This window comes from Trachemys scripta, chromosome 7, assembly GCF_013100865.1.
Source record: "Trachemys scripta elegans isolate TJP31775 chromosome 7, CAS_Tse_1.0, whole genome shotgun sequence".
Lineage (NCBI taxonomy): Eukaryota > Metazoa > Chordata > Testudines > Emydidae > Trachemys > Trachemys scripta.
Window position 1 is genome coordinate 99,971,290 of NC_048304.1, and position 25,062 is coordinate 99,996,351.

Here is a 25,062-nt window from a genome sequence, read left to right on the forward strand (position 1 = left end):
CCCTGCGCCCCCGGCCGGCGCTTCCCCAGCGCAGCTGGAGCCCGGGAGGGGAAGCGCCCAGCCGGGGGCGCAGGGTCTGGGGGCTGCCTGGCAAACTGTGAAGCCGTTAGCGCTTGGGCTTCGGGCAGTCCCCTTGCCTCCGGACCCTGCGCCCCCAGCCGGGCACTGCCCAGAACTGTTGTCTCTTTGTGCAGGGAGCTAGTAGAATAGGTGATTGAGGCTTCCTATGAAACAGGAGAACTGAGGATGTGCCAAAGCCAGGGCCGTGATAGGAAGGACACATCCTTGTTCCATGAAGCCTCAAAGGGTACATCTAAACAGCAATTGCGGTGGGCGGGAAGGGATTCCTAGCTTGGCACATTCTAGCTTTGCTCAAACTAGTACCTAAAAATAGCAGCCTGGCCACTGCTGAGCAGCCAATGGTTTGGGCTAGCTGTCCAAGTAAGACCCTGTCCAAGATCTGAGGTTGTTCTTGGGCAGCTAGCCTATGCTGCCATGGCCACATTGCTATTTTTAGGCAATAGGCCAAATGTAGCTAGCGCATGTATGTCCACCTAAGCTGGGAATTACCCCTTCCAGCTGCTGTGTAGACTTACCTAAATTTCCATAACCACAGAGCAATTTCTGCATAAAGCAACTTGTTCTCTGCAGCTGTTGAGGATTTGGCCCACTACTACTTTTTTCTCTTTACTGGTCTGTCTGTCTCTTGATGCTATTGTACTGTCCCCTTTTAAAATCAAATTTAGATGTAACTATTCCAGAAATGTGATGACACCTATCATACAACAGCCAGATCTTTCTAAGCGGGCAGTAGGTATAAAAGCTTCTCAATACATTACCTTTGCTTGATAGTAAAACACCAACATATTGCCTCAGACACCAAAACCAGAAATCTGTCAAATTGCAAATAAAAGGAACACAAGAACGGCCATACTGGGTCAGACCAATGCTCCATCTAGCCTAGTATCTGGTCTTCTGACAGTGGTCAATGTCAGGTGCTTTAAAGGGAATGAACAGAACGTCCTCTGTCACCAATTCCCAGCCTCTGGCAAAAAGCTCTGGCAATTACTTTATTATAGAATTTTAAGTAACTATTTAGTTATTTATTTATAAATATTTAGTGAATTAAATTGCTTCAGTCAATTAAACCACAAATAATTTCCAAAAATGTGTGTTTTCTGCTGTCGGATGCTGAAATGTATTAATTTTTCACTGCTCCTTCCCATTTTAGAAGGTACTTTTATTCCTTGGCTTTGTATGCAACTTTTCACAATTCCTTGGTGTGGTGACACACATAAGAGTAAAATCTTAATAGAGGTGTGTCTTTTCACAACAGGCTTCTCAGCTACCTAAATTAAACAAATACATATTTTACTGAAGAATTTAAAAATTACTAAGTATCATACTCCAAGGAGTACTGTATATTCACTCTAACAGTGCATATATAAGTAATCAGCAACCATAGAATATATAAGTGTACAGGAATGAAATTCATTGGCCATAAAGCCCAAGTAATGCCCCCACCCACAATCTTGGGTCAGTTCACAGGACTGAAGAGCAGACTTACTATCCCAGACAGGACTAAAAGAGCAGCTTGCCACTTATAAAAGTTGCTAAGGCCATCAGGATCAGCAATTGTTTGGATCCGTGGCCTGCCCCATGACATGCTCTATGATAGACTATGAAGATCCCACTCCAGGGACAGAGGCTCCAGCAAGTGGCTGCTCTGCCATTGTCTCTTTTCCATCTCCCCTTCCCTATCGAGTCACGCTCTATCGTAAATGATTCAGAGACAGCCTTGGAAGTATTTACTTTGGGATAAATTTCCCCCTTGGAACAGAGTATACGCCCTTAGAATTTAAAATAAATATTCAAAATGATATAGTGTTTTAATTGAAGTGTATTTTTGCTGGTTGTGGAATGTATAGTACAAGGAGATCAAGCTACTTGAAAATATGTTGCAGTCCTGATCTCTGATCTACCAGAGCTTGCTGCCACTTGCCCAGTAGGCCTGTTCTTCATCAGTGCATTTTTAGTTTTAGTTCTGTGCACTTTCTTTACATCACCTTTGCCTTTTTCTCACAGTGGAGAAAAAGCAAAGAATAAGCCACATGTTTTCCCCAGGATGCCTTTCTGATGTCTCAATCCTGACCTGAGATCACTACCTCTAGAGGAGGATAACGCTCCATTTTCATGCTTGACCTCTTGGCTGAGTCTGTGAGCATGGATAGCAGTCAGTGTCAACTGTTAGTGGATTTTTGTGATGTGAATATTGGCCTGTGAGGAAAAGGACAGAGTCACCAACTCAGATCACACCGGCTAGAGAAGAACCTCCAACCCTGGGAGCAACCTCCTGCCCTCTGAGGCAATTTATTTTCTGATGAAACAGAATATATTATTAAAACAGATTGAAACTTTCCTGTATACTCCCCAGCTCCATCACAGCTACCAGCAGATACCTCTTTTTTCACTTGTGGAGAAAAGTAATTTATATGTTTGAAAGAAAACTGCGTATACCCAAAGTGGAGATTTCCATTTATTAATAGGTTTGCATACCTGATCAGCATTTAAAATAGGAATTTTAGGAGGCAGTAGGAATTTGTTCAGATTTTTGATACGTTTTTCCAAGGTATTTATTTATAGATGTTTGCCCCAAAGTATTTTTAAAGCAGCAGTTCTCAACCAGGGGTCCGGGGCCCTTTGGGAGGCTGCGAGCAGGTTTCGGGGGGGCCGCCAAAAATAAGAAGCACACCGGACCTTTATAGGGGAGAAGGCAGTATGCCACATTTATTGAGAATACAACAGTTAGCATATGCTTTTTAATTATATATACTCACTCACTCACTCTCCTGCCATTTGATGTTTATAGTTACCAGTCTTTTTTCTTCTGGCCACAACAGCTGTTGTAGGGCTGGAATTCCGTCAGCCAGGTGTCCTCTCTGCCTCTCCTGGCACTGGTCTCCTGCTGGGAATAGGCCAGTGTGAAGTGGTGAGGGAGACGGTGGTGGTAGTCAGAGGATGGCGGTAGTCACAGTTGGAAGAGAGATGGAAGCACCGGATGTGGGGGACAGAATGGGAAGAATATTGGGGGAGGGGTGCTAAAAGGTGACAGAGTGGGGTCAGAATTTCAGAGGCTAATGAGCAAAGGGATAGAACGAGGAAGACTGCCTTAGCTTCCTAGCATTCCCAAGTAGAGCCAACTGGAGGACGACAATTCAAATTTTGGTTTAATTCTGCCTTAGAATTATCTGAATCTATCTGAATAAGAAAACCTTTTAGACATTTTCACAAAAATGGAATTATGTAGAAGTGTCTGAAATCTGAGCTTTTCAATTCAGAATGGGAGGTGGTATATGTGGGTTGGGATAAGTAAGGCCCAGGTTCAAATTTCTGCTCTGCCTGCTTCAAAGCAGAGGTATTTTTTATTCCAGATCATTCTCCGCCAGGAAGGGACTTTACCCAGTGTCCTAATCAGCAGGCTAATGAGTAAGAGACATAGAATCTCTTTCATCAAAACCTTCCAAACAACAAACTCTGACACCCATATGTCTCTGTGAAGTGTTTTGGCTTCAGGGAAACAGGATAATTTGATTGAAATATCGTTTTCTAGAAAATATTCTGACTAGCTCTACTTCCAACAAACGTACAGGTTCCAGAATAACACTACCTCCCAATAGACCCTAGGCTCACGTTGCTTCAAGACAGCCCCTTCCTCAGGCTACCTTGGTTCTTCCTTTCTCTCCTCCCACTCCATCCCAACCAACCACAATCCTCCCAGCCAGCCTCTTCCGCACACACTAACAATCCCTCGTCTCGGTCCCCTCACACTTCTTCCTAGTGGCCCTTGACTTCAATATTGTGCCCCCCCCGGTCCCGCTATGCATTGGATTAAGGCATTCTAGGCCCTAGGCATACCTAGGCTGTGTCTCTTCCCCTCACACTATGGGCCTACCTCTGCTTTTGATGGTAGTGGCAGGACCATCCACACAAGAAGTGACTAAGGGCAAGTCTTCAGGCAGGTTGGGGTCTCTTCCAGTTGAGCTCCCACTCATCCAAGCAACAAATTATGTGGGGGGCAGCTTCTGATACTACACAAGGAAGAGTCATGATAAGGTGGTGTCAGCAGGTATTTTGCTGCTGAGGTATTTTGAGTGATGCCGTTCAGAAGGGTCAGTTCCCACCTCTCACAGCCATTGTTTTAGGTAGGCATTGTTCCATCAGTTACGCTTGGACCATGTTTTCAGGGCTTTTTGGCAACTGTGAGGGCTAGGAACTATTCTTACACCATTACATAACTCCAGGAGCTGGAGATCTAGGCATAACCCCGTACCTTAATCCAGCCCTAGATAAACCTTTCCCAGTCTCACAGTGGTGTTGTGAAGATTATTTAAACAGTGCGCTAAAGCTCTTTCAACATGCTAATATTGTGCCAAATGTTACAGATAGAAAACATTTTTCCAGTGCTGCAAACCTATTCATCCCCTAATTTCACAGAAGATGCATCAGCTGTGTATCTATTGTACTCTTTCTGCTGCATAGTCATTGTAGTGGAGACAATGAGACTGCTGAACTGTGACATTCACTGCAGTCAGAGCAATGGAGATACTACTACTATGCTTTCTGGCTATTAAGAATGGGTTATATTAGGGTGGATGAACACAGAGGAGCTTTGAACTTTGTCACTCAATCAAACTATTTGAAAAAATTCTATTTAACATATTTAGGCCATTTTTTTGCCCAAGGAAGATTTAAAAAGACACACTCTTCTACTTTAAGGGAAGTCTACCCTATGTCTATAGGAAACACTCTCAAAATGCTTAGCAGGCATAAATGGGTGCCCTATATTTGGTGTCTATATTGTTCTTCTGTTTCTTTCTTTTTTTTTTTTCTTTTTTGCCAAGCATAAATAGAATACAAAAGCCTGTTCCTATATACTCTTTCTAATGTGAGTAACCATATTGCCATCAGTAGGTTTACCAGTGAGAGTAAGAATTGCTCATCTGGAGTAAGGATTATCAAGACTAGGTGCATACTCTGTAAGTTCCCAGTTTGGGTACATAATGATGGGACACATAATAGTATATTCAAAATAATGGAAATTATTTTTATCTATTCTAAATCACGTCAATAAAAGCAGTATTACATATTAAGACTGGTTTCTGTGTTTTCATGGATATTAAGTATCAATAAAAACAAGCAGCAAAATTCATACTGAGATTTTGAATGACCTAAAGTTTAATGCTCTTTGTCTAATTAATAATAGAAAAAGTGTTAAAACTAGTTCCTCATCCTATTAAAGTGTTCAAAATCAGCTAGCACTATGACCTATTTCTGACTTGGTCTTAACTGCAGAAAAGAAAAAAAAATTTTTTTTCTGAAAGAAGGGGAAAAAACCACCACCACCCTATCTGAGGTGGCTGATCTGATTTCCTCATAGGAAAAGAGTTGGAACATAAATAAAATGTACCCAATAGATTATGTGCAGTTTTGCTTCAGGATAATCTGTTGAACTATTTTATCATTCTGGAATGCATAAGAGCTAGATAATGTACAAATGAAATGACTTCTTCCGAAATATGAGTGTCATAATTTAGAAGTAAGTTGAAATATTTCAAATACGGAGAACAGGCAGTACTAGTAATGGCAATAGCTATAGTTCAGCTTGATTTTATATATTTATTGGAAAGACTTATATTTCTCAAGAGAATTTACAGCGTGAATTTTGTGGCTAATGCTTCAGGAGAGCGACACTTATGCAGAGTGCAAACTGTGTATTAAAACAGGTAACTTTTTAATTCATACTCTTCATTGCAAAGCTTTGTAATATAGGTGCTAATAGTCCAGACCATGGTAGGCTGAGTTTGTGCCCTAAAAGACCAATTCAGTTTGTCTCCAGAAAAGACAAATGACACATGTAGGGCATTTATATGTATAAATCACACCCACATGCACAATATCTTCCTGGGAAATCTGTTACAATTAAATCTGCACTTATGTTGTACTCAGTATTTGAATTTTTAAAATGTATCTCCCTTTATTGAAGTAAGTACAGGTTTACAATGAAAATTTTAGTTTACATGTCAAAATAATAGACCTTGTGGAAAGTCTCAAATGAGAAAACATAGAAGTATAAAGGCAATAAAACGACTGTTGACAAAACTACATTAATAAGGATAAAAGCCATCTTAGTCTGATTTGTATTATGAATGTTTTTATACACATAATGGAAGCTCTATATGTCACAACTTTTCTGATAGTGTACCCTTTTTTCCCCATAAATAACTTATCTTCCAATTTAACAAGTCAATTATTAACAGTAATATTATTGTGATAGTTTGCATTCAGAGAACAGTGCTAGTACAGAACAGGATGTAAAGAACTGGCATTGGCCTTACCATCTGGTGTCAGATTTCGGGGTAGCACCAAGAAGACAGTGTAATAAGACCCAGCCCCACTCGGAATGCTTTCTTGCAGCAGGCTGAAGCATGGACATGCACCCCTGCTCATTTTCCCTCCTTCAGAATCCCCAGAAATAGTCCAAAGAGTCATTCTGAGTGCAAATAACCCTAGTGGGGCTATTACAAAAGAAAGCACCATGCAGCATAAGCCATAACCAGAGTCCAGACAGAATATCAACTACAGCTCTGGCATCCCTCACTGCTCTCCAGCAGCATGCAGGATCCCTCAAGGCACTCCAGCTCTCCCATAGATCTGGCCTCTGCTCTCTGGGTCCAGGAGGCAGCAGACATCATTCTCTGCTGCTCTCAGCCTTCAGCTCTATCCCCATCTTTCCTGGCTGTGGCTGTCTGCTGCAGGAAAGTCATCAGACTTGCCCCTCCACTGGCCTCTGCCCTCAGTCCTTTTCAGTCTTCTGGCTCTTGAAAGCCAACAAGCCAGCTTCCTGATATTTTCTGTTCTTTCTAGGGAGGGCTGCAGAGAACTCTCTGCAGCTTTTTCTGGAAGCCTCTTCCAGTCTCCTGATGACAGGTAGCTCCTTTTTCCTGGCTAGTTTTTGCAGACTGCCCTCACTAGTGTTTGCTCCTCGATCCTTTATAGCACAAGGTGCTGCACTTAATTGGCCAAACTGGGAGCACCTTTTCTGACAGAGGCGCTGGACCTGCTCTGTTTACAAGGGCAAGGCACCCTGTGACAAACCAGGGGATGGAAAATTGCACCCAATATCCCCCAATTTAAGGTACAACTTTAAGCATTTTGGGAGAAGGAGGGAGGGAAGTTGATAATATTTGCTTTAAAATGTATCAGACTGGATTTTCAGCATTTAAATTCTAACAGTTGACGCTACAATATTAAAAACCATAAATTACTACTCAGAATGCGCAATAAAATGTAAGCTCAATTAAATCGAGCCCCTTTCAATTAGCTCTATATTCTGAGTTCTATGGCTGGTGAACAATGGACCATGCACATTGAAAACTTCATGAAGTATAAGACCATAGGTTCACCTTTGTTTGTTTGTGTGAGCCACTAAGCTTCTGTCTAACCTTAGGTTTTTTGCCCCAAAGTGCCAGCTGGTATGTCTTTTAACAGAGAGCTCTGTTTGAGGGGAGCACTGACAGGTCATGCCAGAATTCCTTCTGGGACTCTGTGCTGCCACCCTTTAAATCAGTGAATTGTACGTGCCATTCCATGCCTGCCCAGCTTTGCTCACCTCAGTTTGAACCCACAAGGAACTGTGCCCCTATTCCCTAACATGATTGTGCCTGGCCTGTGGATATGGATATAAGAGCAGGTGCATAGGATCTCCCCTCTGTGAGATGGGAGTGCAGCCTGGATGCGATCAAGCACCAGATATATTATTTTAACAAGTTTATTCATTTACGTGGGTAAGCAAATGACATAGTGAATAAGCAATAACTAATAATGAGCCAACAATCTATGGATACTTTTTTAGAGTTTGCCCTTCCAACTTTCTCTTCTGTCTTTGTCTTTGAATGCCAGTTATTCTGAAAAGAACTAACAAGTAAACCTCTCTACTATCAGGACAACATATTGTCTATTAGGTCCCACTTTTGCCTCTCAATTTATAAAACACATTCTACACTTCAGTAGGGAGAGGTAAAGTAAGGAGAAATGAGAATAAAGAAAATTCCCACAGCAGCTTCAGCAATCTACTTTAAATCAATATTTGTATTATTTTTGCCCACACTCTTGTCTTTTAATAAATAACTTTCACTTTATGTATTTGTACAGTATTTTCACTTAAATAGATTTTATTTTGAATGGCGCTGAGCATCTTTGACTTCAACTGGAGTTGTGGATGCTCAGGGCATCAGAAAATTGGGCCCATATTCATATCATACAAGCCTCACTTGTCTTTGATCAACTTGCATTTAAACTTCTGTCAACAAAAAATATCATAACTTTGTATGAATCTCCATTTCTTTTAACACATTCTAAGTGTTAGGACGAAATTAGAAAATGGAACCTGAGCACTGATATAGTTGAATATGTTTGCATTGACCAACCATTAACATTGCACTGTGATGTGAGATCATGTAAAGAGTTTCTGTTTCTTTCTTTCTTTCTTTTTTTTTAAGATGGATAATCCTCTTATGATTTTCTGGAAGCACTAGGAATGAACTTTCTCTCTCTCTCTCTCACTCTTTATACATGATAGATACCCTTTTTGACCCAAGCAGATAGCCTATATTCAAGGCCTTGCAGAGTGTTTCCATTGAGAAGTTGATGATTGATTCAGGTATTTCTTTAATGCAATCTTGTTTATTTACAAATAATATATACAAGGTGCTCTTTCTCTAAACACAGTAGGATTAAACAGGAGGCAGTTTCCTTGCTCACAATTCTAAAAATCCCTTTCCAGCCAGCGGTCTGCCCAAAAAGCACTCTCTCTTGGCTTTCTCTCAGCTCTAGGCTCCAAGTGCTTCTCTTGGCTTTCTGCTACTCTCATTATCTGCTCTCTCTGGTTCCTTTTTTACCCACACCGAGGCCTGGTCTACACTGGGGGGGGGGGGGTTGATCTAAGTTACTCAGGTACGTGAATAATGTAGCTGAAGTCGATGTACTTAAATCTACTTACCGCGGTGTCTTCACTACGGTGAGTCGAATGCTGCCGCTCCCCCGTCGACTCCGCCTGCGCCTCTCGCCGAGCTGGAGTACAGAAGTCGATGGGAGAGCGTTCGGGGATTGATTTATAGCGTCTAGTGTAGATGTGATAAATCGATCCCCCCTAGATTGATCGCTGCCTGCCGATCCAGCCGGTAGTGAAGACATACCCAGAGACAGCTGCAACCAGATCAATCTTTGTGCAAGTGTAGTCTTTGGGGTGAGGCGATGTCACTTCCATTGTTTAAGCTATCACTAAACAAATGGGCATTTAGATGTTCCCCATTTAGCCTCAATGGTAGATGACTAGCATGACCATCAACGTCAATTAGGTTTATGATTGCTCATAGATCAAAGACAGGCTTACTGAGAGACACCCAAACTTTGGAATAACAATGTCATATATTAGAGCTCATTGGGAATTTTCTATCAGAATGATTTTCTGTTGGAAGTATCCCTTTCACAAAATCAAAATTTTCTTCAGGAAAATGTCAATTTTAACATTTTTGTTGTGTGTCATGAAAAGTGAAATGACTGCTCCCCAGTTGCAGGCAGAAAGTAAAATTGTCAAGAGTCTTCCAGGTGGGCATCTGGCAAGTCAAAAAATTCCATTTCAGTTCTCTCAAAATGGATTTTTTTCTGGAAATCCCTTCTCATGAAAAAATTAATTTTCTTGACTTTTTTCACCCTAGTTAAGATTTTATTTTTTTCAAAAATAATAATTTTTCATGGGAAGGGATTTCTGTTCTCAGGCCAGCTCTGTGTCAATGAAATGGAGAACTATGCGATATTGTTGATTGAATGGATGCTGATGTATTATGGTAGTGTACATGCAATGGTGTATATAATTACACCGCTACCTCGATATAACGCAACCCGATATAACATGAATTCGGATATAACGCGGTAAAGCAGTGCTCCAGGGGGGCAGGGCGGCGCACTCCGGTGGATCAAAGCAAGTTCAATATAACGCGGTAAGATTTTTGGCTCCCGAGGACAGCGTTATATCGAGGTAGAGGTGCAATTGTAGAGAAGGAACATTTTTTTGAAAGGCTAGACTGGGCAAAAGTAAAAACAATATTATGAACAACCTGATTTTAAAATACACAGACGTGCAAGTGAATATGAGGAGAGAATCTTGCTCTCAGTTCTTCTTATTACCTTCTCTGCAGTAGTGTAAAAATTGGTGTTATAGACTGAGTAGCACAAACAGCCAGTATAACCGATGAAAGTTTTCCCTCGCTGAAGACTGTATTTGCATTAGCATCTCACTGATGAGTATCACTATCCACTACAATTTGTTAGGTCAAGCAACAAACATTTACTTATTACATGATGACAGAGAAGGAGAAATAGTGGCAATTATCACTTCAGCTTAGATCCTAAGAACTTGCACTTTGAATTTTGTCTTCATTCAGGAACAGCCAGACTAAGCCTAACAAAGTTAACTAACAATGCCACTCACTTGAATGAAGTGTGGTCAGATCAGGATCTTATACTTTAAATTATATTAAACTCATTATTCCTTTTATGGATACAAATGGGAATGCTGTTGTTCTGGACTTTAAATCTCATAAGCTTGACTATTAAGGATACAACCTTTTTTCTTTTTCAATAAAATATTATATTCATATTATAGTGATATGTTAAAAACACAGCACCCATATATTTCATAGTTACGCTACATATTTTGCAATTGAAAGCCAGAACGGACTGATAGATTTAATAATAAAATGAGTATATATCCCTATAGAGGACCTAAGATATGACATCAGAAGACCACAAGAAGAGTGCAATGAGAATGGGCTTATCAAGTTCCATTAAGGTTTTTATGACAAATGTATTTACATATATACTAACCATTACTTTGTTTCTCTCGAGAGCAAGGCATCAGATTTCTAATAATAATAATGGTTGATATTTTCCTTTTATAATATTGACTGATTGGGAGAATCTTTTTTTCACAGTCAGAAAAAATTGAGGATGACAACCAGTAAAAGTGCAGAATACTGAGCAGCTGACGAAAGTGCTTCAAGGTTTTATAGTGTAAAGGATATTTAAGACATGATTATTCCTGTCAACCCTTCACGCTGACATTGAAAGCAACAGTTTGGCTATTGACTTCCATGGGAGCAGTAGAGGATCGTAAGGGGCATTACATATCCTGTAATTACTGATTAACACTTTAACAACATGAAAAAAAATCTACAATTAGATGTGACTGTCACTTGGCTAACACTGAACAAAAGAAAACCCTTTTGTTATGACTGTACAAGGCTTAGGCTTTGAGGCATTAAAGCACTGCAGAGGGCTTGACTTTAAACTTGTGCTTAAGTCCCATTGACTTCAACACTTACTCAGAGTGAAGCAGGTGATTCATTATTTTGCTGAATGAGGTCTTAAATACTTTGATGATGGGTGTTATGGGGAGAGGGGGGGGAACGTTGACAGAAATATAAATAACACCACAGAAATGGGAGGCAGAGAAAGAAGAGTTTATCCAGACATCTTGATCTACACAGGGGCAGATTCAGATACTTACTCACAATGAATAATGCCTTACGCCCTGAGTAGTCCCATTGAAATCAGTGGAACTATTTGTGCAAGTAGCTGCTCATGAGTGGGAGTAAGGGTCACAAGTGGCATGTTAAAGCCATAGCTATGGTTTCCTTTTTCCTTAAAGTTAAGTTGCAAACTTAGACACACATTGCAGTCTTGCCGTCATGCCTCAGCCAGAAACTGAGTCCAACACTGTAGTCTTAACACAGACAGAGACTAAGGTTCTTGGGCCAGCTCTAGGATGGTACATAGCTGATGGATATCCATTTGTACTCTAGAATCTAAGCTTTCATTTAAAATAAAAATTTAGGGCAAAGTTTTCAAAAATACCTGTGACTTATGAGACCATTTATAAAAAAATGACATACTTTTAGGCATTTATGCTGCACACATTAGCAGCATGCACATGTAATTTGAACTCCCAGTCTGTCTAGATTTAGGCTCCAAAGGATGGGATTAGGTTGAGTATTGCCTAGTCGTGCCTAAATTTTAGGTGCATGCTTTAAACCATGGGATACTGGTTGTGAGGTTACCACCAGCTCCCTCTCCTCCTGAGGCAATGTTTTGTGCAGGGCCTGATCCGGTAGACTTGCTCAGAGGCTGCCTTGGAGCAAATCTACTAGATTGGGCCCCACACATGGGGGGAATGCCTAGTGTTTGAATTCATCTGGAGCTTATGGTGAGTTACATGATTCACTTCTGAGTATGGGACTTGGACTCCTAAGGAGAGCTGGATGAAATATTTTGAACAAAACATTTTTTGCTGAAAAATGCAGATTCAGGTCAACTGAAACATTTTGCAAATTTGTGTCAATTTCAGGGAATTGTTTTGGTTGAAATAAATTTCAACATTATCAGAACAACATATTTTTATTTCTTGGGGTTAAATTCATAAGGGGATTAGGCACTAGTCACAAAACTGACAAGGAAGTGGTGGGGGTGGTGCCCTACTTATACCAAATAGTCTAGTGGTTATGGTACTCTCCTGGTCTGTGGGAGACCAAGGTTCAAAACCCCACTCTGGAGCAAGGACAGGAACCAAGGTGTCCCCTTCGCCATTCCAGGGGAATGCCCTAATCATCAGGCTACAGAATTATTCTCTCTGGGCACTAATTTGGGGGGGAGGGATAGCTCAGTGGTTTGAGCATTGGCCTGCTAAACCCAGGGTTGTGAGTTTAATCATTGAGGGGGCCACTTAGGGATCTGAGGCAAAATCAGTACTTGGTCCTGCTAGTGAAGGCAGGGGGCTGGACTAGATGACCTTTCAAGGTCCCTTCCAGTTCTAGGAGATAGGATATTAATTATTATTATTATATTTATTAATTATTATTATTATAATGGCAATTCAAGAATTTTGTACAAAGTGGAACAGCTTCAAGAGAACATACCCACCCCAGAATATCTAATAAACTGATGGCAAGGGCACTCAGGCAGGAGACGGGACAACTGGGTTTTAGTCCCTGCTCCAGTGCGGAGATCTGAACCTGGGTTTCCCCATGGGTGCCCAAACCACAAACCCTATTGGGGGGAAACACCACTTCCTCTTCCCATTTTGTGAATCTATCCCTTCATTTCCCTTTTTTTCCATAAAAAGTAAAATTGCCCAGAAACAAAATGATGTCATTTTGGGTCATACGAAATGATTTGTTTGACACAAAATGTAACTTAAAAAAAATGATTTGCTGATCATTCAACAAAATTTTGGTTTTTGTTGAACTGAAATTGTCCAAAACTGCCAGTGAACCAAAAAAATCAGTTATTTACCCAACTCTATCCCTCAGTCATTTAGGCATTTTTGAAAATATTGCCAGAAATCTAATAGTTATTGTTACAAACAAAAGATGCAAAATTTGAACTCTGTGTAAATAGATGCAGTAATGTCTCAAATAGCCTTAAGAATGTCTGAGAGAGATGAACCACCTCTATTCGTTACAGTGTGATATTAACTCTGAAGCCTACCAACAATATAAATACCAGCATTAACTATTTCACTGCTGAAAATATATAGAAGAAAGAAGAGGATTGATCATATTATAAAGATTTGCATTATCAGTTGAGAATGGGAATTCATTTGGGTACAATTAATAGGTAGAACTTGGACTGTGAGTACAGCATGGGAGAGTACTACCATTCCCCTCCTCTCTCATTATACCCTTGCAAACCTCTGAGCAGGGCCAGCTCTGGCTTTTTTGCCGCCCAAGGCAAAAAAGCCTCCTGCCGTCCCCCACCTCTCCCCAGCGCAGCTGGGGAGGGCGCCGAGTCTGGACGCGGGCAGCTCTCCCCGACTGGCCAGAGCGCCGGGGGGAGGGCGGCGAGCCTGCCGCGGCTCCGCAGGCGGCCGGAGCCCTGGGAGGAGGGCGGAGAGCCCAGCCAGGGCTCCGCTCTCCCCAGTGGCCAGAGCGACGGGGGGAGGGTGGCGAGCCCACTGCGGCTCCGCTCTCCCCGGTGGCCAGAGCTGGAGCACCACGCTGCCCCTCCAGGTGCCGCCCCAAGCACAAGCTTGGTGGGCTGGTGCCTGGAGCCGGCCCTGCCTCTGAGTGATTTCAGTGGGAGTTCTGAAGTAAAAATTGCTCGATAAGGCCATTTTATCACAGATTCACTAGGGACAAATCCAAACATAGTATAAAGGCCAAATTCTGTAGTCAAGTAAATGCTGATATGTTATACAGGATTAAGATGCTCTGAAAACCACTGTAAGTGGGGAAAATAGTGTAATTTGTACCAGTTTGAGATGCAATAGAAGCACAAAATGAGTGTACACACAGAATGTATGGAAAGCGGGAAATACAGCGAACAAGCTGGAAAAATCAGCTCCTCAGTAGACTGATACCTTATCTTACTTTATTTTCTTGGTACAATTCATTCTTTACCTTTCCCGTGTCAGTTACTTGTCTTGCACACCTTCTGAATATCAATTTGGCATAGGTTGCACTACTTTACCACTTACATACATTGTGTCACTGACAAGAAAATTTAGATCACTACAGAATTTAGTTCTGTGAGCCAGGCTCTAAGATGCTGAAATGTATTTTTAGCCTGGAAGGGAATCCCTTCAAGTCCTTCAGCTTCTCAAATTATACTGGAATCCTGAGTTCCCCTGACGCCCTCTCTGAACTTTTTGGATGCTGAGTTGACAGTAGGGTTTTTTTTTCCCCTCTCTCTCTCTCTTTTCTTTTCTTTTCTTTTTTATTTTCATTTCTTTATAATTTTAGGAGGTCAGTAGACACCAGCGTGCTCCTTATATTTGCTGTAGTGGCATGGTAAAATGTCAGGGATCAGTTAGGGAACCTTAGTGAAACCAAGTTACACGCCAGGGCCCAGTCCTGCGAACGTGCATGTGCTTAACCTTACTCACATGAGTCAGTACATATCACTATTCATGCCAGTCAAGTTAAGTATGTGCATAAGTGTTTGCAGGATCAGAGCCTAGAATGATGGGCCCAATCTAAGATTCCCATTGGCTTTGGTGGGTGTTGATTCAGGCCCTTTTTGTTGCTGTGTGTTTTACACAGTGTGTAGCAAAGAAGTGTATAGTAACTTATTAGAGAATCAGGCAGCAAACCCCATTTGGAACGGTCATTTTATTAGACAAATAAGGTTGCAACACAAAATAGACAGCCTGCAGGCTGTGGTAATAGCAGTAAGTGGTAGTAAGATTACAGTGACATTGGAATAAGTATGTTGTATGTTCAGTTATCATTATATGCTACTCTCAAAACAATTGACTTAGGACTGTTGGAAGGTCTAAATTAAATTGCAAGTTACTGCTGCCCATAAAGCAGATTATGAGCATCATTTCCTTAGCTCATCATATATATCGCCAGTTACTGATGCACAGAAAGGTATGTACCACTGTTGTATTTGTGTGCATATGACTTCTCATAGGAAAGGGACTGTCATACTGTTTTGTGATAACACCTGTCCTCAAGTAAGGACATATACTCAAGTAAGTGTACTAGAACTCTGCTGCATGTCACTTCCCTGATGGCATCAACATATTTTTGCTTTTATATCAGTCACTGTATGTTCTATGGAGTTGTCTGAAATTGTTGTGTTCGAAATTTGTATCAGTTAAATTTGACTGGAGATTTCATTTTTTTGGAAATGGAATCTTTTGCAAAAACATCTTTGATTTTCTTAATCTTTTGTTCTTCCAAATATTTTCTATTAAAACTTTTTTTATTTATCAATTTTTTTCAGCTTTTGAGGGTTTGTCTTCTACTGGCAATTTTGACTAGCCAATTTAGATGCACAAGAAAACTGATTTTTGAAAATAAATTTTAAAAAAAGATAGGATTCCCCTGAAAATTTTGAAAATCTTCATTATGAAAAAAATTATGAAATAAAAATGTCTTTGCAATTCTTGCAATTTAAAAATGTGACCAGCTCTGGTAAATGCACATCAATCAGCATCTCTATAGTCTGCGCTCAACTATTGTTGGGTGTCCCTGAATACAGTCTACATAGTATGCAGGTTATCGGATGTATACATGGTGGTTTGAAGTATGAGGAAGTTTTCAAATAAACAAAGAGTTAATTTTTCTCATTGTGGCCAATTACCTGTAGAAACTGAATCCTCTCTGCCTGGCAGGCAGACTCTGCAGTCAATCTCTCGCCCTATTTAAAACTATGGTAATTCTACATTTTAGGAAATAATGTATTTTGAGAAATGTGAACAAGGAAAGAGGTGTTAAAGCCCAAGAAAGAAGAGAAGAGAGCTCATGGTTTCAGATGAACAGCTGAGCTGAAGCCATTACATGTGCTGCTGACTCCCTAGAAAGAAAGGCTAGATTTGTGGCAGGTGGCTCTGCTGGCACAATTGCCATAGCCAATCTAACTGCAGCTGGTGCCTTTGCTGGAGCAATGGAAACCATTGCTTAGCAGCTGGTGATGGGTGGGGGGTGAGTTATGGGACCAATGCCACTGCTAGGGCCTTTGGAGAAGGGACTCCTGCTGTTGGAGAAGAATCTGAAGCCAGGCAGAAAATGAGTCAGGGTTTTTTCCACCCTGTATCTTTGTTAAGTGGTAACTGTATGCTAATCCATGATATGGAACTATGTCTTGAAACATTTAGATTTCATTAATCTTTTTGTGTATCTCTGTTCCATCTGCACAGTTTTCTGTGAAAGAGGAGCATATGGCCATTTCTTCCTTCATTTTACACTAGGTCCAGACTATATTCATTAGTTTCTTTTTTTTTTTTTTTAGTTCCTTCATAAACATAGTGAAAATATGCAATCATGAGACATAGGTGCTGTAGTCAGTAGCATTTGATGGAAATTATGCCGGAAAGCAAACAAATCACATTTTGGAGATCCAGATGTTCAATTTAAGGTGCCTCTGGCTCCCAAATAGAGCTTATAATACATATTTTGTATCTCTGCATCCAGGCTGAATGTAGCCTGTTGTACCTGCTAAATCGTCACTAAACATCACAGAGAAATACCTGTAAAATATTAGGGTCAAATTCTGCCTTGCCAGGAGAGGGAGAAGAAATAATATTTGGCAAGTCCCCTCCTACAGCAAACTTGCCTGCCTTGCCAAGATTCATAAGGGAGGGCTGGGAGGACTGAATGCTGGTACACTCTGTTGCATCCCTGAACAGTAGTGGTGTGCTCCCATAGTGGTGCTAACTGCATAAAGCTGCATACTAGTCAGACAGTTCTGAGGTCTGGGGGAAATGAACATGGCCATTAAATCCCAGAACCTATTCCCTTGGAGATATGGGACTTAGATCGAACAAAGCACTTGAGATCTTTACTTTTTATGCAAGTGCTGATGTCCTTTGCAGGCTTGGGACCATGGTGCACTAGCTGGAACATTAGCAAATCTGTTCTCCCAACATTCATTGTTATGGAGAGACCCAGATATGTGGCTTCGGGGGAAGGTAGCGGGAAAGAGAGTTCCCTGTATAATCTTCTACTTCAACTGGGTAACAGTGCAACCATATGGGAGGATTTAACCCATGTTAATTTTTCCTCACAATAACAGGAGTGAGAAGCAATCCCTAATTTATCTGTGGATGTATGACACCAGACTATTTATTTGGGCCTGCTTTGCATTTCTAGTGGAGGCCTGGAGAGGTGATCTAGTTGCCTGCCGGAGCACTATACTGAACATGTAAATTGTTCTACAGAAGACAGATTCAACTGAGTGAGTGCTACACGGAAAGAACTTACTGCAAAACTCTGGAAAGTTAAACTCTAATTTCAAAGCTTTGGCAGAGGATGAAGCCTCTGTATTGTGTAATCCTGTAATTGATAGCCAAGTAGTATACGTGCTTTTACCCCTCCTTCACCCCCAAACAAACAAAACATTCTGTTTTATCAAATTGTTGACCTATCAAAATCAGGTCTCACTTATATACCCAATATAAATCAGGAATAATTTCAGTAAAGTCAAGTTTCAGAGTAGCAGCCATGTTAGTCTGTATCCGCAAAAAGAACAGGAGTACTTGTGGCACCTTAGAGACTAACACATTTATTAGAGCATAAGCTTTCATGGACTACAGCCCACTGCATCCAAAGAAGTGGGCTGTAGTCCACGAAAGCTTATGCTCTAATAAATTTGTTAGTCTCTAAGGTGCCACAAGTACTAGTAAAGTCAAGGTAGTTACAGAGGTATAAACCTGATCTGAGAAGAGAATTGAGCCCTTTATGTAAATGAGTCATTCACACCCAAACAGCTATTATAATATCAAAAAAAATCACCTTCCACTTGTTCTTTGGAGACTACCACCTTTCTCCTTGCATTGTTATCTCTGATAGATTTACAAATCTCTTCTTTGGTCAGCAGATCTCCATTGCCAACATTCAGCAATTCCTCTGACGCCGCTGAAGATGAAAAGAAAACTTTAATTCATTTTTAATTTTACTGAAAATCAAGCCAGGTAAAATTTAGCTTTTCATGACACTTATACAAATAGAGATCACAAATTTGAAGTCTTTAGTAGAGATATTTGCCACATCTTTGCTAATGACCAAGCTATTGCATTTGCATATCAATCAAACCAAAAATGTTTAATATAAAGTATTTAAATTACGGTCAATGAAATTATTCAAATTACATTTTTATGAATTAAACCCCATTGTTCATCCATGTAATTATAAATAAAAGACCAGAGTTATTCATTCCTAGTCATTCTCTGCATCCTCAGAAAAATTAAATTGTTAACTTTCATCTGCTGAAATCGAACAAATTTAATGACTGCACAGAACACAAGGAAATCAAAAAATAATCTTGAAGATGAATCACAGAAAATAAAGTCCTGAATATAAGAAACCAAGACATTTCTATATATTTCATTCTACCCAAAGAGGGGAATGCTATTGAGCACACTAAGCAGAAGAAACTGAGCTGGATTTAGTAAAGAACCATGGGGGGGCAAATGGGAGGGAGCTAAGGTATCTTTAAGCCACGTTTGTGTTCCCCATATTTTAGGGTAGGGGTCGGCAACCTTTCAGAAGTCTTTATTTATTCACTCTAATTTAAGGTTTCACATGCCAGTAATACGTTTTAATGTTTTTAGAAAGTCTCTTTCTAGAAGTCTATAATGTATAACTAAACTATTGTTGGATGTAAAGTAAATAAGATTTTTAAAATGTTTAAGAAGCTTCATTTAAAATTAAATTAAAATGCAGAGCCCCCTGGACCGGTGGCCAGGACCCGGACAGTGTGAGTGCCACTGAAAATCAGCTCACGTGCCGCCTTTGGCACGCATACCATAGGTTGCCTACCCCAGTTTTAGGGCCAGATGGGAACCAGATTGATCTCAGTATAAATTAGAGCAGCCCAAACCCAGTGTCCTGGGGGCCAGTCTGGCAGCAAGGATGGCCAGATTTTGAACTGTGAGCATGCCCCCTTTTTCCTTGCCATGCCACTTCATTGGCTCTGGGGATTCTGCCTACAGAGGGATAGTCTTCAGCAGGCTGGCTAAGCCAGCTATATGGCCTACCCATGTGGCTTTGTGGGGTTACAGTAAGGGAGAGAATTTGGCCTGCTTACTCTGTGTGTATTTTTTGTACAATACCAGTGAAGCCATATACCATTAAAGCTAATTGTTTATTCTGAGTAATGAAGTGAATGAAAAATGCAATGTATGTTGATTCTGGATCTACTTATGGAAAGTATAGAACTAAACAAGTAGGGTAGCTTGAGAGCTATGCAAGTTTCAGAAAAAAAGGGTGTTAAAATATTAATCATTTCAGTTTAGCACATTTTCTAATCTAATCACAGTTACAGAGGGAGAAAAGCATTTCCCACTGCAACTTTTTCGTAGTCATGAGTTGGGGTTTAAAGCTTTAACCTTTTTGTCACATCATTCAAGACTGGAATAGAAATCCTTCCCTGGAGGCAAACACACCATTTCATTAAGGTTAGTGTATTTATCTAGTGAAATAACCAATTCCCATGGGTGACAACATGGTGGCATCTGCCCAACAAACCAATTTAAATTCTTTTTATTTTATTATTCTTGCTGAGAACAAGATTATTTACTTAAGTAGCAGGAATGGAAAAAATGGTATGATAATACTTTCAGTTAAGTTTAACCACTACCCTATGATTGCAAATATTAATTAAAAATCCACCAGAGCTACTGTGAGCCTGTACCATCCATAACATTATATTCTGTTTAACACACAGTTGTATAGTAAGTAGACGTGTCTTGTCAATTAAAGCAAAATAGTTGAACTGATACACAGTAAATATGTTTAATTAATATGAAAACAGATCCCTAGTCTTTCTACTGTGATCAAGTCAACATGCATAACAATTTACAGGAACTAGTGAAGTGCATTAGAGTTGCATTTGTAATGAATGTAATACATAGGGTTCCCCCCGCCCCCAAAAGAGGGGCAGTGAAATATACAGATAAATATCTTAAACTATATTATGGGTGTACCGTATTAGCTACACCTATCAGCTATAACTAGTCATACTCAGTATATGCTGGGAAATACTTTATTTCCTGTGCTTGTGGCTATACTAGTAAAATAAAATAACACACTGATATCATAAGTATTATTATTTTAAAGCTGTTTCTGCTTTAGGACTACTGCATTCTGTCTCCTCTCCCCACCAGAATCCATTATATATAACCTTAATCATATACATCTTTCTAGTCTCCTAGCACTATAGGTGTATTGAGACTAGGGGGGAAAAGAACAAAAACAAGAAGAAAAGAGAGGTAGAGCTATAAAAGGAAAGCAAGTCTTTGGGGCTATTTAGCATTCATACTATTTATTGCCATAGTAGCTGTCTAAGAGTTCTTGAATTAGTTAAATGGGTCTTGAAAGTTGGTTATTGCATTTTAATGGCTTTATATCTTTGTTTACCACCACATTTATGCTGTATAATAGTGCTGGCTGGAAGATGTAAGCACATCAGGATGAAATAATCAGATTCATAAATAAATGTTGACATTCTCCAGAGGATTTGAGGAAATGTCATACAGCACTACAAAAGCACGGGTGCAGAAAGGGCCAAATGCTATAGTAAATGCAAAAGTAGAAGGCATTTTCCAGCCAGAGCTAAGAGGATTAAATTAAAAAAAAAGTTAAAGAACTTTGAAAATCTGAGATTACAGAATTATTGGACTCTCAAAGATAACATGGTATCCGACTGGAAGCCTAAAAATACTGTGTACTGCCTGAATCACACAGAGCAGTAAATAGCTTTTACAGTCTTCCTGATTCTATCTGTTCTAAATTGCTTGAACAGTTTGGGTTTACAGTATATACTGTCAAATGAAACTAGATGTGTGATGCAGAAAAATTGTGATTATTTGGTAACCAATATTATTTGTTCATATGTATTGAGGTATGTATTGAGAGAGAATTTTAAAGAGAGATGTATGGATTACATTATGCCTTGGATTATAAGGACAAAATGCTGCCCTTACCTTAGAGAACCGTGCGGTAAAGTTGCTATTGTCAGATGCACAAACACTGGAGCTGGTTGGCCGCTACAGGGTAGAATGCATCCAGAAAAGCACTTAGGTACATGAGTTGTCCCATTGAAGTAAATGGACCTACTTATGTGCTTAAAATTAAGCATGTGCTTAAGTAGTTTGCTGGATCAGGACGTCAGTGAGAAAATAGCATGGACAAAATTCACAGAGGAACACCATCTGATCTCCTGGAGATGGTCTGGATTTTGAACAGTCCATTTAGGAGATATGTCTCCATTGAACTGTTCTCAATTTGTGATATCTCAGCATTCTGTACATGATAAGAAATGGATATTGATCATCTTATGGGGATTTAGGGAGCTAGAAAAGAACTAACATTTGTTCCCTGGATATTGGTGGTGATTTGTTGGATTTGATGCTTTGCTGTATCTTCTGTTACAGAACTGGGGTGAGATTTCTACCCCCCCTCTGGCCCCTTTAAGGCTACATAAAAGGGCTGGAGTTCCACAAATGCCTTTTAACTAGATAGATGTGGTTTCTCCTAGTGCAGGCACTACAGATACAGTCACAAGCTGCTTCTCTACGACTTCCATGCAAGCTCTGGTGCAGGCAATCTGCTGGAGGCAGGCAGGGCATGTTGGGGGTGGAACCACAGCATTTTGAGCAGTACTGTGTCCCACTGGGGGAGACTGTGGGGACTTAGACAGGCCCTCTGGGCTACGTAATGCTGAAACCTTTCCAGTCCCCAGAGCAGCCCAGGATTGGGAGATCTCAAAGAATGCTTAAAATCCAGTCAGGTCCCAACCTTTCTGTAGGCTCTGAGCCCTGCACTGCACTTCCAAGAGCCTCAGCACACAATCTCACCTTTGATGTGTAGCCCTGCGTATTTGTGCTGTATGCTTCTAATGTAGATGATTTTTTTATTTAGATATATTTTTATTCCAAAACCTGCAATGAAAAATCTGTTCATATTAAAAGAAATCTGCATTGAAATGTTTATTGGAATGAAATAAGAATTTGTTTGAAAGTATTTCCCATTATCTGACAAGAATAGCTTATCTAATTAAACAACTAAAGCTTTTGAGAAATCACCACCTTAATTAGATACCTCTGGAATCTCAAGTGGGTGACTGTACTAAGTCATGTGCATTTTGCTATAGTTGTGATACAACAAATACAGTGACCTATAAAATACCCTTTCTATCTGGAAATGTAATGCCAGTGACTGATAGTATGTGAAGGATAAGTAGTGAGAAGTAGTTAGAGGGGGAAAAACAAAGTGCACTGAAAAGCAAGCCCATAAACTTTTCAACAGGTTTTAATAAAACATAATACTAGCTTCTCACTGCATCCATCATCTTAAAACTGTTAAACCTCCGTGGGCAGCTTAGCATTTGTCTAAAGGATCATCTTGGACTGAACAGTATCACATGATGTGTGCAATGAATCATCAATGCTGGCATTCCATTGCCAAGGAAAATATTCTCTTTTTTGTGTTTAAAAAAGAGCTATGGTGTTTGGATACAATATTAAGTGTGCGGGGGAAGTTTTTGAGCAACAGAGAGAAAGAGGAGGAAGCTTAGTGAGAACAGCTTTGGTCACAATCCTAGAAGTGAGAACAGAACTGAATTGTGAAATCAACCATATGCATGTTGGAGTGATGTAGATGGTGCATGGTCACTCTGTGGCCTCTGCTGCACAGTATGGGTGAAAGCAGTGGCAGTAGGCCTCTGTTCCCGCCCGCCCGGCCCCCCATCCCATACATTGATTTGTAGACGTACTCTCCAGACCACCTTCACCAAACTCTCTCTCCTTATGTTCATTCAGATTGGGTCATCATGGAACCTGTTCCTCCATAAGCAGGGAGTCCAGAGTCCTTTATGCAGCCTCTCTACAATCCTCTGCCTATGTAGTGGAACTAATGATTTGAATCTTCTCAGCCATGGTGTAGTAGAGGGGAGAATTTTACTTTTAAAGTGCAGGAGAAAAGCACAAGGGAAGCTTAAAAAGGATAAGTGAGGGGGAGACAATCTAGAAATAGAAAATCTGATTATTACAGACATGAACCAACATTTTAATATACAGTGAGCCTATTCTGTAAACCATGGGGATCTTTATTGACAGACAATTGTAGGAGATATTACTTTAAAAAAACAAAACAAAAAAAAACCTTTCACATAGTATAAACAAACTATTGAGCAGGAAAATGAGTTAGTTGGTGATTGTTCTTGATCTAAATGTTAAGGAGAACATGGAAATTGTTAGTATATAGAACAGGATTTTTAAAACTAATCAGGGAGGGCTGCACAGTTCTGTGCTGCACCCCTCTCCCCCAAAGGAGCCTGACGCTGGCCAGTGATACCCCCAGGAGCCAGCCACTGCCCGCGGAACTTGGCTCTCATGAGCTGCTCCCCAAGGCACTTGCTTACTGCTGCCCTGGTGCTCCTGGCTCCTTGCATTCACAGGGAATTCTGTGTGAGTATTTGCAATTTTGTTGGATTTTGTGAGGTTGTTTTTGTAATTTGTATTGTGGTGCCTAGGTATTTGGTTTAGGTCCTTCTTTTTATATCTGTATAAATTAAAATAAATAACTGCAAAGTTCTTTGCCCTAAACGACAAGCCTTATTTGGTGATTTACACACTTTTGGAATCCTTGCACAAGACAGGTGTGTACCTTCACGAACCCTTTACCTGCATTTTAGCATAAGGTTTTGCTAAAACATAAATCAGTGGCAAAGTGCCCTTGGAAAATGTTGAACTATGCAATAAGAAGTTAGTTTAAGATGGATGTTCTGATAGAGGAAATATATTCAAAGACCCGGCATGGTTGGCACCTAATATCTTGCTTAGTTTGCCCAGGGGCTTCTCTGATGAATTTATGGATATACCGCTCTTAATCTGGAAGTGAATATTGAGCTAGTGAAATGCAGTGGATTGACAGTGCTGAAAACTGAAACCTCCTATCAAAAAAGCACATACTCCATTGATCACTGCAGTGTGAGCTTTGCCAGGCTACTTTGCTACCGTGCCTCAGCTCATTATGGAAGAGAACATCTCTGCATCCATGTAACAAGGGAGATGGGGTGCGGGCGAGGGCAAAACTTGGCCGTACGTTATATTTTTGAAGGACTATGTATTTTGAAGTTGTATGGAATTTCCTACAAAATTATAAAGTAGCTTATACTTGTGCTACATTGTAACAGCATAAAACAATGAAATTTTATTACTTTAGGTTCTACAGTGCTAATAAATAACAGCACTGGTTTCGATTACAACTCCTGGGAAATGTTTCATTATTCAGTATAATTTATTTGTAATGCATGCAGTAAGTTGCCTGTACCTGACAGAGTTTGGGGAGCAAAGATAGTATTTTACTCCTCAGGGAGGCTTCCAGGAATCGGAGTGTAAACATGGGGGAAAGGCCAGCCTCTTAGCATTATGAAGATGATAAGAGAAGTATACTTCAGGGACAACCTTTATTGTAGAAAAGAAACTCTACCCACGCAAAT